Below are 7,379 nucleotides of genomic sequence, written 5' to 3' on the forward strand. Positions count from 1 at the left end.
AGAGAGAGAGAGAGAGAGAGAGAGAGAGAGAGAGAGAGAGAGAGAGGTTAGTGGTATCTTTGTCGTATGAACCTCTCACCGAATAGCAGCGCGCTTACTCACAAATCCTTCCAGTCGCGGCTTCTTGGGAGCTGCCGCTCCGAAGCTCTGAGATCCCCGCCACTGACTAGCACCGCCTCCGATGCTATCGGAAAACTCCGCAAAAATTATGTGCGACCCCCCGTCCTCTACCTGCCAATCCTCCACTAGCACAATATGATTACCGATCGCGACAATAGCCCACTATAGAAGAAAGTTTGAGGCTCAAGTGCATGACTTTCTTCTTGTGCTATAGAGATGCCGATGCCTAAGACGGTCAGAGGAGAGAGAGAGTGAGAAAGAGAGAGAAATCGACAGAGAGTTAGTAAGAGAGAAATGTGGGGGCTGGCGTGCGTCCTACCACGCAGATCGCCGCAAGGGTTCCCAGGGCACGTGGGAAATGCACAGAAGTCACTGTCAGTCGGCCCCTTCTTAGGTTGATTGCACTTGAACTCCTACCTATGGTTGCGCTGGCTACGCCTCCTTAAAGGCTCGCAACATCGTTGCCCCGCCTTTAGTCTCTTGACTTAGGCCTGATTGGTTGAAGTGCGCGCCACTCGATACGACTCCATGAACGAGTCACTGATCTATCTGCTTTTCGTATGTTCACCCTTTTTTCCGCCAAGACTAGCAACCACAAGCGCCGGCCAATTTTTATTTTTTTTCAATTATTTTCGACTGCACCCAAATATGATTTGAAATTTCCCATGCTGAGGCCTTACGATTGTTATATCCTTTTCTTCGACATTTTGCTTTTCCCTCCGCTTATTCCCTTCTACTTTTTATTTTTCACTTTCCTCTTGTATCTTATTTTAGCGCTCATCACATTGTCATACTACTGTAATTCAACGTTTTATTATTCAATATTGTACATATATACAAATGATGATCATGGTTCGCAATTACAATCATGTATTAGTTACTAGCTAAGTTTTCTGTACAAATATCCTATTAATTATTATTTAATTATATGGAATAAAACGCTTTGTAAAAATTGCACATTATTAAGTGAAATCAGATATATATTAAGCTTATTTATTTATTAAGTTTATTTAAATATGAATTAAGTATATTATGTTATTTAATATTTTAAATGTGGTTTTTCTAAAACTTTAAACGAATTCATTTTTACATTAATATATTCTTTGTTCGAATTTTTTATTCACTTTTGCTACCATATATTAATTTCTTTCAGTCTAAATATTGTAATAATTACCGTATATGAACAAATTTTAATATATAATAAGTAATACACATTCATTCAGTTATTCAATAATTATTGGTAAAGTAAATTCTTATATTAAAAAAAATTAATAATAAAAGCTTAAACGTGAAAAATGTGTTACATAAGTGTACATTTAAGAAAAATTTAGATAATATTAAAAAATTGAATATATATTAAGACAATTCTAATAGATTAAAATAATTATCCATTAACAATGTTGCTTTGTTTGATTATTATTTTAATTGAAAATATACAATAAAATAAATGACTTACTATAATTTTATTTTTTATATTTAAAACTCAAATTTTGTTATAATTATTTGTTAATTTTATTACATAATAAATTAATTTATTTATTCAATAAATTTTGAAAAAATAATATTTATTCATTTAATAAATATATAACTTATATGATAAATTTGTTGGTAATAAAATACTATCATTATATAAAATATTCTTCAAAATGATTTATGTAATTTTTTAAATTCTATATTAATCTAGTATTAAAATTGAAACAATATAGAATCAGATATACAATTAGAAGCTGTCAATAGGTCACTACTCTGCTCTTGTTGTACAAGTTTTTCAAAAAAGTAATAATTGCAATTTACAGATTAAGATCTAATGTAGATTTATTGATGATTCTTAGTAATGTATGCATATTTATTTGAATATAATGCAATGATCAAATAAATTACTATAATATTTTATTTTTAATACATTTTTAAAATGTTAGTACTTTCTTACATTATTTCTCTGAAATTCCTATAAATGTAAAAAGAATATATGACTTGCTTTGAACAGTTTAACAATATTACATTTATGCTATTAAATGACTTAAATCTTATTTATCACTTAAATTAAAATAATATTTATATAAATATTGTATATCAGAAGTGAAGGAAATATGCATAAATTAATTTAAAAAATAACTAAAATATTTTTCATGATAAAAAAATTTATTCTAAATTAACAAATATTTTGAATAAAAGAATGATAAATAAAAAATGTGTTTTTGTAAACTGTTGAAAGAAGACATATAAAAATCTATAAAGATGTAGAACGTTACTAACGGAGCTGATAGGCTGAATCAAATAAATTAAAAATTTTATAGATGATTAAGATAAACGCAAGTTGACGCTCAATACATCTAATATTCCTAAAACGATTCTTCTATACTATATTATCATTGCAGTTCAGTGTGACCATGTTTACGTTAGGCTTTTGTTGCATAATAGATGTTGCTATTAGTCTAGTATCTTTGTAGACTGAAATATAGGATTACCAATTATGATTGAAATAGATTCTTCTATGTATCATATTCAATATTAATTTATAAAGTTTTATATTATTGTCAAGAGTATACAAAATGATATCCAACTTTTTTAGTATACTTTTATATATTGGAATTAATGATGAAATAATATAAATACATATTTTTAAATTATGAATTAATGCTTTAATATATACGTATTTGAATATTTGGCCATTATTTTTACTAAGTATATGAATGTGTTAAGCATTATAATAATCTATACATAACATTTATGTGAATATAGTTTATAGAATATCTTCTAGTAGCTCTTGATGTCTTTTACGGCTCTTATTGATTAATCATTTTCCTCGACTATTTCTTAAAAAAATGTTATATTGAAATTCTTAATTAGTTTATATTTTAAACACCGTAATTATATCTTACTAGGTTTTATTTACATATTATATTTATAAAATTTGAAAGTGATAATATAGATATTTCTAAAGTAAATGTACTTTGTATCCTATTTTTATTTTCATTATATGCGATATTTAGCATCGGTATAGCAAAGAAAATATTAAAATTTAATATGAAGCAAAATTGTTATTGTGATAAATATAAATCTGCAAGTTGAAATTGTTTTATAATCATCAGTATTCCTATTGAATTTAAGACTTCAATTATTTATAAAAGAAATATTAAATTTTTAGAACTAAATAAGTTAACAAATAAATCGATAGAGGTATAATTTGTATGAACTAAAAATTTAACAAAAAATATTGAATTTTTTTTTCTTGAAAAATATTTTTGTATTAGTAATGTACTGCACAGTTTTAGTGAAATAAATTTTGACGGTTTATTTATCAAATAAAATATTTTTTATATGCCAGAAATATTAAGTAAAGTTTCAATCTGAGGGTAAAATTATACTTTATGCAACATTCTGTGATAAATTATATAACTTTTTACTTTATTATTTATGTTATCAACAATTTATTTAGCATTCTTCATATTTACAACAAACGAAAAATATTTCTTTCAATATCGCTGATAAAAGAAATCTAAAAGCGACTTTGCCAATACGTAGTAATGTATATTTAATTTTCGAAATGCATTGATACATATAGAAAAAATTAAATAAAAAAGTCTAATTAATAAACAATAATCATAATGAATTTGTTGATGAGAATGTCTATGCACAAGTTTAACTTTAGAACCTGACGGTGAAATGGTATCAGCAACATATAATGACAATGATTTGAGAGGTGATATAAAAAAGTTGATAGAATATGTGACTAACATGAAAATAAAATAGGAAAAAATACAAGAAGACTAAGTCGATAAGAAACAGTGGAAGAATAAGAATGAAAAGAAATCGAAGAAGCAGGAAAGTCGGAGAAGAAAGAATAGGCAATATAAAAGAATAATAAGAAGCGCAAGGCGAAGTTGAAAAGTTACGAAACTAATGAAAAGTTTGTAATTACGATAATGAACTCTTCTTTCGTTGCATCTATCGAAATTGTCTCTGGAAAGTTATCTTCTAAAATTTTTAGTGGGTATACAACCATTATTATCCTCTGATTAATCATTGATTCGTCGTTGTTACAACAAGAGCTGAGTAAAAATATTACTAATAGTACGATGAATATTTGATAATTTTTAGTGTTGGTTATGTTGAACAACTTGCAAATGTTGACTCAATCATAAATATGTCAATATACGCAAATTATTACAAAATTTATGGCTATGAACGTTTTGCTGGCTGTCGAATTTGTAATTATTTATGCTCTAAGACGTCAGGTATTTTATTAAAATTTCTAAATAACTAAATCAAGCGACCTAAAGAAACACGGAAACAGAGAAACAGATAGCAAATGAGAAAGTGAACCAAACTTATGTTCTCTTATCTCTTTTTCTTCTCTCTCTCTTTCTTTCACTTTCACCCTTTTTTGCGCTCTCTTCGAAGGACTTAGGTAGTTTACTTAGGGGACCTCCCGTGTAGTAAAGGTTCGATGCAAGCACTGTCCAGTCGTCCCATCATGAAGAATCGTTCGAATCGTCATTATTAATGAGCCTCACAGGGACACTCTTTTAAAAGCTATATTGTCGAATACTAGTACGCATGTGTATTCCTTCCTTTTTTCTCGGAGAGCAAAAGATTTTCTCTCATCGTGGCGGCATTTGCAACCAATGAAGCCATGTATTAAGCTTCTCCTCAATTGTATAAGCAAAATCATGACTAGAGTCATGAATACCGGTGGTTTTAACTATATAGGATTGTATAGTTAAAATGTACATATATAAACTTATATATATATATATATATATATATAAATAAGTCGGACCGTCTCTGTCTCGAGGCTTCTCTGTGGTTTCTCTTTATACCTCTATTTCTTTCTTCCTTATATTTTCGTTCTTCCTTGCTTGTGCTAGGCTTTGGTATGCCGCAACCATTGTCTGAAAAATCAAAATGCCGAGCCGAAACGCGTGCTCTTGTCTCGCCTCTGCATTACCGTATTTTATCTTGCGCACACGCCTATAATGCTTTAACAATTATTTTAATATACTTTCACACCATTCGTACGCTTGTTGCTGATTTACTTTAATAAGTATTTAATTCTTTTTGTGAAATGTCGGCGAATAAGGCTTTTAAACAAGATATTAGTTGTGATATTGTCTTATCACTCTTGGTGAACATGGTTCATCGATAGCACATCACAAGTACGTGATTTTCCTAGTTTTTGTGCTTCTTCAAATGTATTTAAAACTGATACTAAAGACTTCTTGAAATTTTTTTTGAACTTGCTTATTTTTGTTCAATTAATAAATTAAACATTATTACATTTAAACTTACAATAAAATCATTTACAAACAGTATAAAACAGATTTTTAAGTATGTATAAATAATTTAGAGTTCACTTTCTTTTTTTTACTCATATAATAAATATTTTTATCTTCCTATACAAACATATAAAAAGAAAATCTTACATATTCAGAAATATTATTGAAGAATTATTAAAATCAAAATCAGCTCATGAGCAACACAAATATAAATATTTGCTAAACAGCTTTTATGGATTTTTATATAGCACATTATCATATATTACATCCATTACCATATATTATATGTTTTTAGTCATTTTTAACAAACTTATTCTCGTATTTAATTAAATATAATAAATATGTTAATTTTAATTTATGAATTATTACATTTTTCCTATGAATTAAACTACAATATTATTCGATTCTGTTTTATACTAAATATTTACTAAATTTTCGTTATGAATCAATATACTAATCAATATACTAATATTACGGAATTCGTCACTCTTATTTGATATGTATATAATAATTTTATTGTAAAAGCGTGATTATGGAATAATGATTATGGAATCCCATTATTATTGCATTTAATCATAGAATTATTTTAATCTACAAGAATAAGTATTTTGAAGCATATGGCAAATATATAATTGAAATATAAAAAGAATAGAAATATTTTAAACAATTGGAATATATATTTATCTAAACAATAGTAAAATATCAATACATATGCGTATATACAGTCTTGTACATTTATATACATATTTGTCTAGTTAAATTATAAAACATTTATTAGTTTATAAAAATTTTAATATTTAACTAAATATTATTTATAAAAAAAATTATAGAGCTATTTTAAGAAAATAATATAATTGTATTCTTCTTGTTAAATACTTACAAAATATTATAAATGGAAGCTTTCATGTATTAAATTACTATAATAAATTTTATAACTATAATAAATTTATACCGAAAAGTAATTAAGGTTTTATTGAAATTTTATTCAATTAAATTGAATGTACAATTTATTAAATAATATATTTACGCATAATTATAATTAAAAAATATACATAAATTATAGTAAACACCTTAATAGTTTATAGAATTTTTCACTTTTTTTTATATATTAGATTATAATTTTTTCTGTATATTTTAATTTAAATTAAACTTTATATTCATTTATTATAAATACATAATTTCTTATATATTAGTTATAGAATTTATTATAGAATGTATATTATGTATATTTTATTATGATTTAATAGTGAAATTCATTTTTCAAAAATGCTGAATTATTATAGGATAATAAAAAGAATCAATAATTATTTAGATATTGAGTAGGTATCTTATTATATACATTTCAAATGTGATAATTATAAAAATAACTTTTAAACTTACATTATAATAATTCTTTATATTGTAATAATTTTATTTATTTTAATAATAAATTAATTAATTATTAAAATGATGCTTATGTATATTAAGATATTATCTTAATATATAAAATTATTATATATTATCAATATATCAGAATAAATTCCAAAAGTATGAAACATGAATGTTGAAGTAGTATTTCACAGCACTTCATACATTTATCCAGTAAATATTAGTATTGAAAAATATAACGAAACCAAATATGTATATACACATAAGTGTCCGCGTATAAAGAATGTTCACATATACACGTACAGTTCTTAACATATTTAATTTAATTGAATGTAAAATTGACCGATTGTTCCACAAGTTTTCTGTGAAAAATTTATCAATTGATATATTGATATTAAATTATTAAATATTATAATATAATAATTTTTCTGAATTCATCAATTAATAACTTTTTGTGCCTGTAATATAAATTGTAAAAATGTTAAATATCTCTTGTAAAGTAATATAAATTCTGATACATAAAAAGGAACTATATTCATGAAGAATCCGTTTGTATGTCTATTAACTTAGTGACAGGATGTACAAGAAATTCGTTAGTGGAATCTTCGATAA

Source organism: Ceratosolen solmsi, unplaced genomic scaffold, assembly GCF_000503995.2.
Source record: "Ceratosolen solmsi marchali unplaced genomic scaffold, CerSol_1.0 scaffold10, whole genome shotgun sequence".
In the NCBI taxonomy this organism is placed as follows: Eukaryota; Metazoa; Arthropoda; class Insecta; order Hymenoptera; family Agaonidae; genus Ceratosolen; species Ceratosolen solmsi.